The 13,641-nt window shown below is 34.2% G+C and overlaps 1 long non-coding RNA gene across 1 annotated transcript in view; it reads right to left on the bottom strand.

Annotated features, from left to right (window-relative positions):
- Positions 1–11,978: 11,978 nt before the first annotated feature.
- The window catches only part of LOC125126837 (uncharacterized), a 58,947-nt gene continuing 57,284 nt past the window's right edge, over positions 11,979–13,641 (bottom strand). Inside the window, exon 4 of the long non-coding RNA XR_007134801.1 lies at positions 11,979–12,522. This is a non-coding gene — a long non-coding RNA (uncharacterized LOC125126837). The remainder of the gene's footprint in view (positions 12,523–13,641) is intronic.

A 13,641-nucleotide genomic window follows, 5' to 3' on the forward strand; every position in this document is an offset into this window, starting at 1 on the left:
GATTAGACAATACCTAGTGTTGAATCACCATATCTATTATTTTTTCATCTCTTCTCTGCTCAAACATCGATTCAAGCCTGGCTTTCCAACTTGAGAACTTCATACCATCTTAAAATTTCATTTTTGGTAAAAATAGAAAATCATCTAGGATGGAATAATTAATTAGGTAGTTATCAATTTGAAGTATTCTTCAAAAAAGGAATTGGAGGATCTGGAACAATAAAGAAGAAATGGAGGAGTGGGAGGTGAGAAATAAAATTACTTTGGATGAATACAACCATGGGTAAAATATTTTAACTTTCAACAAGGAAGGCTAAAGGCACAAAGATATCCTGTGCCTGCTTCACATTCCTTAAATGTTGTGACAGAGATTGCTTGGTTCCATTCTCATTTTTTCCCTCTTATAAAAATGTCACCCACATTGTCATATGTGGCAATGTGCCCAGCTAAAAATCTGCACTGCCCAGCCTCCCTTTCTCCTTCTTGTTTATATCAGCCTATGGTTTTTGCAATATAGTTAGACTTCTGATCACAAGGAATTGTAGAGAATGGAAGCTACATTCTAAGGATAGACAGGAAAAGACAAAAGGAATCTGAGATACATATGTTGTGTTGAATACCTCTTGTGTATGCCTATTATTCCAACTACTGCTAGGTGACCAGCTTTGCTCTGGTACCTCATCCTTCCTGATCCATAGAATCTCTAATTATTATCTTCATATGGGACATTAGTAGGAACTTCTTTGACACCTAATTAAGTACTAATCCAGAAATGTTAGTGGTGGTGTATATGGGGAGTTAACAAATCTGGGGAAGACTCAGTACCCTTACCAATGGGAAGTGGGGGACAATCAATCCATTGTCCTCGTTCTTTCTGTAAGAAAGTCCTGAAATATATATCATAAAACTTCTCTAACAGCCCATGGAACACTGCAATAGGTCATCCATAGTTGTACTGTCTCAATAAAGCAATCTTGTATTGGCATTCTGTTTTCCTCATGCACACTCCTTCTATACTCCACTCCTGCCCATAAAATGACTTGTATATTCACCTTTGCCTCAGACTCCTCTTTCCAGAGATTCAAGGCAGAAAGTCACAGGAAGAGCAGGATTTTGTTTGTTCTTCCTCCTTTAGGTGCTTTACGCATAAAGTTAGGTTGTTTGAGATTTTTTTCTTATTTCCTGAGGTAAGCTTTTATCATTCTAAACTTCCTTCTTAAAACTGCTTTTGCTGTGTATTACAGGTTTTGGATCATTTTGTTCTCATTTTATTTGTCTCTAGGTATTTTTTATTTGATTTCTACAGTTATACATTGATTGTTCACTAGCATATTGTTTGGCTTCCATGTGTTTGTGTGTTTTACAGGTTTTTTTTTTTTCTTGTATATGACTTCTCATTTCATAGCATTGTGGTTGGAAAAGATGCTTGGTATGATTTCAGCTTTCTTAAATTTACTGAGGCTGGCTTTGTGGCCCAGGATATGATCTATCCTGGAGAATCTTCCCTGTGTATTTGAAAAACAATGTGTATTCTACTACTTTTGGATAGAATGCTCTATAAATATCAGGTTCATCTAGTCTAATGTATCATTTTGGCCTGTGTTTTCTTATTAATTTTCTGTCTGAATGATGTGTCCATTGATGTAAGTGGGGTATTAAAGTCCCCCACTATTACTGTGTTATTGTCAATTTCTCATTTATGTTATCACTTGCCTTTTATATTGAGGTGCTAAGTTGGGTGCATATATATTCTCAGTTGTTACATCTTCTTGGATTTGTTCTTTTATCATTATGTAATGCTTTTTTTTTTGTCTCCTGTAACATTCTTTACTTTAAAGTCTATTTTTCTGATATAAGTATTACAGCTCTGGCTTTCCTTTGATTTCCATTTGCATGGAATACCTTTTCCATCCCCTCACTTTCAGTCCATTTGTATCTCTTGATCTGAGTTGAGTCTCTTGTAGGTAGCAAATATTTGGGTCTTGTCTTTGTATCCATATAGCAAATCTGTCTTTTTGTTGGATCATTTAGTCCATTTACATTTAAGGTACAATGTATGTTCCTACTGCCATTTTCTTAATTGTCTTGGATTTGATTTTATAGGTCTTCCCCACCCCTTTTTTTCTTTTGTTCTCTTGTGATTGTGACTGTATTTAGTGTTATGTTTAGATTCCTTTTTCTATTTGTGTGTATATCTATCATAGATTTTTGTTTTATAGTTATGAGGTTTTTATATAGGAGTCTACATACATGCTTGTTTTAAGTTACTGATCTCTTAATTTCAAACACATATTAGATACTTTGCATTTGAAATCTCCTCCCCTCACAATTACTGTTTTTGATTTTATATTTTACATCTAATTGTTTTGTGAGCAGCTGTGGGCTCAGGAGTCTTTAGGCAGTCTATTTGCTATTGAGTGGGGCTGTTTCCCCACCCAGTTTGTTCTTTTACCTGAGGCATCCCAGCACTGGAGCCTTAGACTGTTGGGTGGGGCTGGGTCTAGGACACAAAATATCAGCCTCCAGGGAGCTCACATAGATGAATGCTCCCCAGTGTATTTGCCACCAGTGTCTGTGTCCCTAGGTGGGGCACAGCTATGCCCTGCCTCCCCAGGAGATCCTCTGAGACCAGCAAGTAGGTCTGGCTCAGGCTCCTATTAACCTCACTATTTTCTCCTTGATCCTAGTGCACATGAGATTTTGTGTGAGCTCTTTTAAGACTCTATTTCCCCCAATTGTGTGGAGCCCCTGCAGTCAAACACCCCTGGCCTTCAAAGCCAAATTCTCTGGGGGCTCCTCTTCCAAGTGCTAGACTCCCAGGCTGGGTGGGCCTGATGCAGGGTTCAGGACTCTCACTCTTGTGGGAGAAAAATAAGCTAATGAAATAAAAACAGGTGTAACAATTTTTTTTAGGTGGCAGACTTAAGCCCTAACATATCAATATTTACATTAAATGTAAAAGGTTTAAATACACCAATTAAAACACCATGATTGGTAGGTTGATTAAAAATAACCTAGTTATTATTTTCTATATAAAACTTCAAATACAATGATATAGGTATATTGGAAGTAAAAGGACAAAAAAAGATATGTTATATTATTGATATATATTAATAAAAATAAAGCAGAGATGGCTATATTAATTATATAGAGTTCAGAACAAATACAATTGCCAGGGACATTATATACTAATTAATTGTTCAGTAACCCAAGAATATCAGTTCTAGCTATGTATGCACTAGACAAAAGGACTGAAAATATGTGAAGCAAAACTGATACAACCAAAAAAGAAAGTAGACAAACCCACAATTATAGTTGAATATTTAAATATTTTTCTCTCAACCATTCATAATGTAGACAAAAAATCAGTACGATTATGGATCATCTCACAAGATCTGTTTGACATTTATAGAAAATTTCAACCAAAATAAAGAACACACTTTCTTTTCAAGGGCTTATGGAACATATCCTATGCCAAAAAACAAGCCTTAACACATTTTAAAAAAATGAAGTCATCCCAGTTGGGTTCTCTGACCACAGTACAATTAAATGAATAATCGATAGCATAATGAAAATGGGCAAGTCACCAAACGACTTGGAAGCTAAACAATACACTGCTAAATTACTCAGGGGTCAAAGAGGAAGTCCCAGGGGATATTAAAAATTATATTGAATTAAATGAAAATGAAAACACAATATATCAAAATTTGTGATACACTGATGAAATAGTGCAGAGAGGGAAATTTATAACAATAAATTATTACTTTAGAAAAATGGAAAAGTTTCACATCAGTAATCTAAGCTTTCACCTGAAGAAAGTATAAAAGAGCAAAATATACTGAAGAAAAAGAAGTAAGGAAATAATAAAGAGCAGAGGTCAGATAAATTTAAAATACTAAAACAATGGGTGAAATCAATAAAACAAAGATCCAGGTTCTTGAAAAAAATCAACAAAACTGACAATCCTTTAACAATTCTGACAAAAAATAATGACACAATTTACCAATATCAAGAATGAAACAGGATATATTCTAACAGACTCTGAAGAGTTGGAAAGGATAATGAGAATAATATGAACAATTGTACACATAAATTTGACAACTTTGGGGAACATAGATGATCAATTTCTCAAAAAGTATAAACTACTATAACTCATTCAACATGTGATATATAATTTAAATATTCTTGTAACTGCTGAGGAAATTGAATTTGTAAGTTAAAATCCTCTGAAATTTTCCAGGCCCAGACAGTTTCACTGAAGAAGTCTACTGAACTTTAAGGAAGAAACAGAAAAAGTTATACATAGTATCTTCTCAGAAGAAGAGAAAACATTTCTCAACTCATTTTATGAATCTAGTCTTAGCCTGATACCAAGTAGAGTATAGAGGATAGAGCAGAGAAAATTTAACAGCAGAATTTATCAATGACATTAATAACTATTTTTTTTAACAATACATATGTATCATGATTTGGCAAGTCTGATTAAGAAAAGAGTAATATTACATAAACACTGATTTGTGAAGTGCGATGTAATTACAAATATGAGGACTATTTAAATAATAGCGAGAGCATACTATAAGCATATTTAAAGCAAAAATTATTTATTTATTTTTTTATCTAGGGCTGCACCTGTGGCATATGGAGGTTCCCAGGCTAGGGGTCTAATCTGAGCTATTACTGCTGGCCTGTGCCACAGCCACAGGAACATGGGATCCAAGCTGCGTCTGCAACCTATACCACAGCTCCCAGCAATGCCAGATCCTTAACCCACTGAGCAAGGCCAGGGATAGAACCCGCAACCTCATGGTTCCTAGTCAGATTCGTTAACCACTGCACCACGATGGGAACTCCAAAAATTATTATTATTCTCTTTTCAGGGCCGCACCTGAAGCATACATAAGTTCCCAAGCTAGGGCTCAAATTGGAGCTGCAGCTGCTGGCCTATAACATAGCCACAGCAATACAAGATCTGAGCCACATCTGCGACTTACACCACAGCTCACAGCAGCACCAGATCCATAACCCACTGAGCAAGGCCAGGGATCGAACCACATCCTTATGGATATTAGTTGGGTTCATTACTGCTGAGTCACAATGGAAACTGCCAAAACAAAAATCATTAATTTTTGAAAGAAAAAGTGGAAATCTTGACTAAACTAATAACAATAGGTGGACATTGAAAGTCAGTCAACTCTGGATTTCCAATTCTGGTAATGAATGAATAGTATAATCACATATCTTGCTGAAAAAAAGCCCTGAAAAACATACATTAAATATTTTGTGTATATACGTGTTTTTTGTATATGTGTGTGTATGTATCTGAAGGCACTGGAGAACTAGTAAGACACTGAGAACTTATCAGAACAAAGCATAAGAAAAATAAGAAATACAGAGAGGTGAGCCCAGCACTTACAGCCCCTTTTATATCAGTGCATCCACTGATACCTGACCTGATTCAGTGAGCTGCAAAGATAACAAAGAATGTCAAGTAACTGGAAACTAAAAATAACTATTTTTAAACTTTTATGCAAATGTCAGAATTAAACTATATAATTACTACAATTGAGAACTCAATGCACAGATTTAATAGCATATTAAGTACAGTTGAAAATAGAAGTAGAAAACTAGTACATAGGTAAGATGGAAAAAGTCATGAATGAAGCACAGAGAAACAAACTGAAGGAAAATCCAAAAAAAAGAGATGTAAAAAGGAAGAATTTCACAAACCTGCTAAGAAATGTCCAGAAGCAAAGTAGAGAAAGTTTAGAGAGAGTAGTATTTGAAGAGGTAATAGTTGAAATATAAATGCAGATTACACATTAATCTCCATGAGTCTCAAGTAAAAGAAATTAAGAGAAAATTACACCTATCATGGTAAATCTACTGAAAACCAAAGAGAAGAATAAGGTCTTGAAAGCAGTTGCGCAAGAACAAATTACTTTTAAAGGAGCCACAACTTGACTAACAGCAGACCTAACCAGAGAAACGATGGAAGCCAAAAAACATTGAAATCTTTGCTGTACAGTAGAAAATTGACAGAACACTGTAAATCACTTACAACGGAAAAAATAAAAATCATTATTAAAAAAACATTGAAATCATATCCTCAGCATGCTGAGAAACAAAATGTTTAACCTAGAATTTTATAAAAAGTGAAATTATCCTTCTGCAGTAAAGATTGTTTAAGAAAAATAGTAAAAAAAAAATTCATCAATAACACTAAATTGAAAATAAATGTGAAATGGTATTTTTTAGAAGGAAATGAAATGATTTAAGGAAATGAAATAAAACTTCTTTGAAAAAGACACATGCGCCCGCATGTTCATTGCAGCACTATGAAGAAAAGCTACAAAATGTTAGACATTTGGGTACATCTAAGTGAATACTGACTGTACAAATAAAATGAATTATATATTTTAGGCTTTTACATACATACACACAACCAAAATATACAACAGAAGTTTATAAGCTATAAAATTGGGAAGTGGAGTTAAGGTGTTTTGAGATCCTTGAAATGCCTGGGAAAAGAGGAGTCTCATTTTTTTAATCAACTTTTTATATGTCAAGAATTTATGCTATAATATCTAGAGTTACTGTTAAAATTAAATATTAACAGTAAATGTTGAAATTCCCTTGTGGAATAGTGGATTAAAGATCCAGCATTGTCATGATGGTGGCTTGGTTCAATCCCTGGCTCAGGAGCTTCCATATGCCATGTGCATAGCAAAAAATAAATAAATAAATAAAGTTAAAGTAATAGAGGAAAGGTTTAAAATAATTAAAAAATAAAACCCTTAAACTAAAATCAGGCAAAAAGGACAAAAATTTTAGTGGGATATACCTATAGCAAATAGTAAAATCTTATACTTGGAAATAATTTATATTAGCTATTACTTTAAATGTAAATAGAGTAAATGCTCTAAGAAAGACAAAATTGTCAGCTCAAGTAAAAAATAGAAACCACCTACATGCAAATTAAAAGAGATGTTAAGGACACAGAAGAGTGAAAATTAAAAGATAGAAAATGCATACCAAATAAACTTTAAGCAAAAGGCAGGTTGTATAACTATATTATTCTAAGGCAAAGATTTTAAGCAAAAATCATTAATTGACATTAAGGATGCTTCACAAAGGCAATAGTTTTATTTCATTACAAAGGAATAATAATCCTAAACTTGTACATTTATGCCCAAATAAATTCAAATATATAAAACAAAAGTAACTGATAAGCTATTACCTCAAATCCTTATAAATCTACAATATATTTTAACACACTTCTGTAAGTTAACTTTTCTTCCTTCTTTCCTTCCCCCTCCTTTCTTCCTTCCTATTATGGTGGGTGAAGAGGAAGAATGAGAGACTCAGCAAGGAAAGCATGTATCTCAGTACATTGTCCAAAAAAAATGAATAGTCCAATATAAGAATTAAAAAAATGGCAAATTAAAATGGATACTATACCTTAAAAAAATCAGGAACATTCAAAAGGGAAAAAAAAGACACTTTAAAGGATGAAGACAAACAAACATAGTATTTGAGCTTGTGTAGAGAAATGCAAACAATCATACACCATTGGTGGTAATATAAATTTGTATAGTCTTCCCATTCTTGGGCATATATCTGGACAAAACTTCTTTGAAAAAGACACATGCACCTGCATGTTCATTGCAGCACTATTCACAATAGCCAACACATGGAAACAACCTAAATGTCCATCAACAGATGAATGGATTAAGAAGATGTGGTATGTATATACAATGGAATACTACTCAGCCATAAAAAGAACAAAATAATGCCATTTGCAGCAACATGGATGGAACTAGCGACTCTCATGCTGAGTGAAGCAAGTCAGAAAGAGAAAGACAAATGCCATATAATATCATTTATATCTGGAATCTAATATATGGCACAAAAGAACCTTTCCACAGAAAAGAAAATCATGGACATGGAGAACAGACTTGTGGCTGCCAAGGGAGAGAAGGAGGAAGTGGGATGGACTGGGAATCTGGGGTTAATAGATGCAGACTATTACCTTTGGAATGGATAGGCAATGAGATCCTGCTGTATAGCACTGGGAACTATATCTAGTCACTTATGATGGAGCATGACAATGTGAGAAAAGGAATGTATATGTGTATATGTGACTGGTTCACCTTGCTGTACAGCAGAAAATTGACCAAACACTGTAAACCAACTATAATAGAAAAAAATAAAAATTTGTAGTCTTTTTAGAGGAGCAGTTTGTCATTTTCCATCAAAATTCCCATAGGGTTTTTAGTATTTACTCTGAATGAGTAATGAAAACCTACAAAGAAGCAGGTAAAAGGATACTTGTGGGGGAAAAAAAAACGGTAATTGAGAAAAACTTGGGGTCAAAGATCCTAAATAACTTTCAACAATCAAATATTTATATGAATTATGTTTTTCCATGTTATGGAAAACTATTCAGAAATCCCAATAGTAACAATCTAAAATAAGTTAGATTTACAAATACTGAAATAGAAAGATCTTTAAAAGAAAAATTAAGTGGAAAACTTAACTTATAAAACAGTATTGAATACTATCCTATTTATGTAGAAGTAAACCATTTACATATTAAACACACAAATGTGACTGTATTTATGTAAATGAATAGTAAAAAGTCAGGAAGATACATTTAAATGATATGTTACTGTGATTAGTTCTGTGTAAAGAAGTAAGATTTTTTACTTTTTTCTAGCTACATATTGTTTCCATTTACAAAACAAATTTGTATTTGTGCATTTTTTGTGTGATTAAAATATGAATTACAGATATACTGTAATACTCACGTCAAGGTATATGGCTTTGTGGTTTTATCAGTCCCTCAGTGAGATTTATTTTTCAAGAATTCAAATATCTACTTTTCTGTTTCCCAGCAAACCCTCTCTGGTATCAAATGATGAACTTACAACCTGAAATATTAACTATAAGAAAATGGTCTAATAGAAAAAAAGTAATAGAAAAAGTAGTAAAGAGTTGTAGTAACATATGAAAAATGAGTTGCAATAGGTTATACATTTCAGCTGCAATTAGTACCTGAGAACCTATAGAATATCAAGATTTTTTTATAGACTACTTTCAGAAAGATCTCTACCTAATTTTTTGATGTAAAAATGACTCTATATTCCACCTGATATTTATTGCAGAATTGGGGACTTGAATGGGGCATTCCATCCTCCACTTCCTTATTCCCCACTTCCCTTATTATTCTGGTTAAATGGAGAGACTTCTGTTCCAAGCATGTGTCTTTCTTAGTGGGACTCCCCTTCTGGACCCTAGGGACCTTGAGCAACTAGTTTGTGTGCCAGCTGTTCTGTATTTTTGGATGATGAAAATTGATTTTCCTCCCTTTAGCAGGTGCCGTCTCCAAGTGAGCCTCTTCCTTCATGACCCGTGCAGATTATGCCATCAATAGCAGGAGAGGGGATGAGGAGGAAAGTTTGGAGTGCTCAGCACACAGCACCAAGGGGCCCCATGAAGGCTTACAGCAGTGAGGGTGCACTAGAAAAAAGGTAATAATAAACTTAATTTAGAACTGTTTCCTTCTCCACATATCTTGCTCATATGTAGTGTTTCTATGCATTTTCTGAGATTATCTACATGGACAGACAGACTGGTCTTATATTGGTCTGTATAGTCCTAAATGGATCATTCTTGTTAAACTTGAATAATGGGAAGACGCATTTCAAGAAGAAGAATAATTATAAAGGATCTCAGTGTGGCTTAATTTATTATAATAGACCTAATTTTTTCAAATATGTCTTATTGTGCTTACCACTGCTGGGCAACTATGGAAATCTAACTACAAAGTTGAGACTTTGGTACACATCGGAAAAACTCAGAAATTTTGAGTTGGAAAATAAATACGAAAGTACATTTTTGTGCTTATATATAGGATAAATTTAGGGTTTTGAGTCTAGAAACTGGTAACTAGTTATTGCAAGTGCTGAGATCTAAGTTGTTAAATGTGTGAATGAGTGTATGGTGGCTCTGGAAGGAGGGGACAGGGGTAAATGCAGGTGGAAAAACAGGAGTCTTTCTATTACAGATGAAAACTCAAGAGAAGAGCCTTCCAAAGTTCTAGGTATTTTTAGATATTTGTTTTTAAAAAAAGGGTGAGACTGACATCTAGCAGTATAAGTTAGCGTCAGTTATTAAGACAACTGGAGTTGGAGATAGAGTGTGGTTGGATGGTAGGATCACCAGAATGGTTTATATAAAAATCAAGTCTTCCTAGAGTGAATACACAAGACCAGCAGACAACCTGCCATGAAAATTTATGAGACAGTTTCTAGGAAAAGTCACACAGAAAACGTAGTTCATCTGGACATCCAGAAAGTTTGAACATTACGGGAGTTGTCATCCTAAAGCTCTGTGGTACTCTAGGTTAATTTTCCTCCTTCTTGTATTCAATTATTGCAGGTAGTGGTAGTGATACATTTTATTGCATAAAGATTAGTTGTTTTTTTTTGCCAGAGAAGGTAAATGTGGAAGAGGTAAAGAAAGAATATGTTTTAATGCTTCAGATAATTATATGCTGTGGAGAAATTCTAGAGAGGATGAAATAAAATGTGCAGGATGAAAAAAGCCCAAGAAAAATACTTGAAATAGTCACAAGGAAGCAAACTCTGGATCATACAACAGAGCAGGACTTGTTTTGCTAGAAAAGTGTTCATGTCATTAAAATTATACAAGGGATGATATTGTAATGATGTGACTAAGAGCTCTAGAGACAACTTTGAAACAGAGGAACAATTGCCTGGCAGAACTCTAAAGGAAAAACACTAAGGCCAAGTAAGGCAAATGATGTGCCCCAAAGAGTAGTATACAGGGTGCCCAGTGTTTTTCTGTAAGAATAACATGGCCTTTCATATGTTAATATAATAGATGACCAAGTGTGAATAGCAAACAAATTAAAAATTTGGTACAATGACCAAATATATATACCTGGCATGTGACTTGTGATTATACTACAGCAACACAAGAGCAAATCTTTTTGATTATCACTTATGTAAAATGTCTTTTTTTTTTTTTTTTTTGGCTGCATGGTGTGGCAAGCAGAAGTTCCTGGTGTGAAAGGTCTTTTTGCTATTAATTGATTCCTCTGTGAATCAAAATGAGAATAGATGCATTTAAAGAATTTTAAATGTACATAATATATAAAAATATGTTATATATTATACATAAGTATATATGAAGTTCATGGTCCAGCATCTGAAATCTGAATCCTGCATTGTAAAGACACACTGCAAAAACTTCATTTAGAGAAAAGCAAATGGAAAAATGCCTTGTCTGACAGTTACTTCATGGAAGAAGTAGACTGAAAGCCAAGAGAAGAAATAACCCCATGTTGCATGGTTTCTCTTCCATATATTCCAAATAATTTTCCTCATATTTGGAGAGAGCTTTCATTGAGGAAGGATTGTCCCTTTCTATCAAACTAGAAGAAAAAACTTGAACCAACAGGTTAAAATTGCAAGAAGAAGTAAATATAAAGCAAAGCTTTCTTTGTAATAATAAAACCTTCCCCACCTCAGAACAGCCTTCCTGTGAGGCAGAGATGTCTTGTTACTAAGAGTGACAAAGTTGAGATTGGGTGACAACTGCCTAAAATGCTACAGAGGATTTACTTGTTGGATGGAAGGTTGGATTAGGTTAGTCTTAAGGTTCCTTCCAACTTTAAAATTTTAATATTCTATGAAAATAAATTAAGCAAGATCTGACTATTTCAGATTGTGGCAGTTCTGCATACGTGGTTTACAGCTTGTCTATAAAAGTAAACTGAAGGAAGAAATTACAAAAAAAAAAAAAATCAACCAGAGCAAAGCTAGAAAATGGGAAATACTTCCAAATTGGACACTGAAAATTAAAACACTTGTTTAAATAAATAAGATCATAGACAGATGGATAATATCCTTATAGTTATTTATTACTTTATAAATATATCTCATATGCTCTAAAATATCCAGATATTATAAGGACTCTTCCAGTGAACACTTCTTGACGTGGTAAGGGAGGAGTTAAATCTTCTGTCCTCAAAGTCCACAGGAATGTTTATCAACTCTGGAGCAGGCCTTCTTTCTTCCTCTTGGTGAGTTAAGTCCATCTCTGCTTTGTTTGACGCTGCCCATTTGAGGAAAGCTTATCCCTGACCTTCTGCCAGAGAGACTGATGACAAGGACGGTTTGCACTAACCTTGACATTCACCAGGGTAAATGGCTTTTTCCACAAGTAGTCAGCAAACAAGGAGAGCCAGTCAAGAGCTAATGAATCTGTACCTGAGAGAAACTGAACAACAATTGTGCTTTTAAAGAAGAAAAGAGTCCTTGGAAGGTGCAGGCCCATCTGATGCTTAAAGGTTCAGGGGAAATTAACTCTTTTAGCCAAAGCAGTTTGAAAATAAATAAATAAAGACAACCCCTGGTGTTAAAATCTGCCATGAGAGGACCTTTTTAAGTCTGACTTTCTGGTCTTTCCTTCCTTGAATGATCTTGCAGTGCCATTCTGTGGAACACAGAGAAGACAGGGTGATGTTACAGAGTGACCAGGATGGCAGGGTACATTTTTTTTTTCAGCCATCATTTATCCCACTCACCCCAAATCCTTCTCTACCAAGTTCAAGAGAAGTAAATTGTGAATCTTATTTTTTCAAAAGAGTGGCTCAGTTTATCTACTTCATATGTTTTATAAATATATATTTATATTCATGTATTTACATGATATATACAAACACAAAAAGCAATATAGAATGGAACTTCCCTATTATAGACAATCAGAAAAACTAATATTCTCTAAGGGATCTCTGTGACCAGATAGAAATACCACTGGTCAAACTAAAAATTGTAGCCCTTTGATATTTTGCCCCACTCGATGCCCTGTGAATTCTGTCCTTATTCCTCCAGTATTGATTACTCTATTTTCATTTTATTTGTGTATTACAATCTCTTCTATATAATTTTATCCTGAAGCAAAACTACTAACACTATTCTTTACTTGGGGTTTGCATTCCTTGGTTCTTAACTAGATTTGTAAAAATACTATTCAGGTTATAAGACATTTTTTATCCACTACAGTGTGTTACTCACTTCTGGGATACTTAAGTTTAGCATGGAAATGTATGCTGGTGCCTTTTAAAAGTTGACCAACTGTTTTCCTGAGCTTCCATCAATTTTCTTTTTGCTCTTCAACATGCAGTGTCAGTGCTGGTGTTCTCACCCACATGACTTTATCCATCACAGCAAAAGTGTTCCTACATTTACATTACTCTCTGTTTTTTATTTTTAATTGTTACATTTTAACATAACTAAGAAAATGCACAAATTTTAAGTATACATTATAAGACATTTTTACAAAGTGACACATCCATGCAACCACCCAGATGAAAGAAAAGCACAATATCAATGCACCAGAAAATTCTCTAATGCCCTGTCGCATTCACTCCTTTTCCAAGTATCCTGAGCTAGATATTTTTCCAACAGTGTTATATTTCTTAAATTCCTCCAAGTGGTTGAGTGTAGCTGTAGTTTGTTCCTTTTCAATGCTATATAAAATTTCATTGCATGAATATACTACTATTTTTTTATCAGTCTTCTACTGACAAACACTTGAGTTGTTTCCATTTTT

Source organism: Phacochoerus africanus, chromosome 5 (genome assembly GCF_016906955.1).
Source record: "Phacochoerus africanus isolate WHEZ1 chromosome 5, ROS_Pafr_v1, whole genome shotgun sequence".
Classification (NCBI taxonomy): domain Eukaryota; kingdom Metazoa; phylum Chordata; class Mammalia; order Artiodactyla; family Suidae; genus Phacochoerus; species Phacochoerus africanus.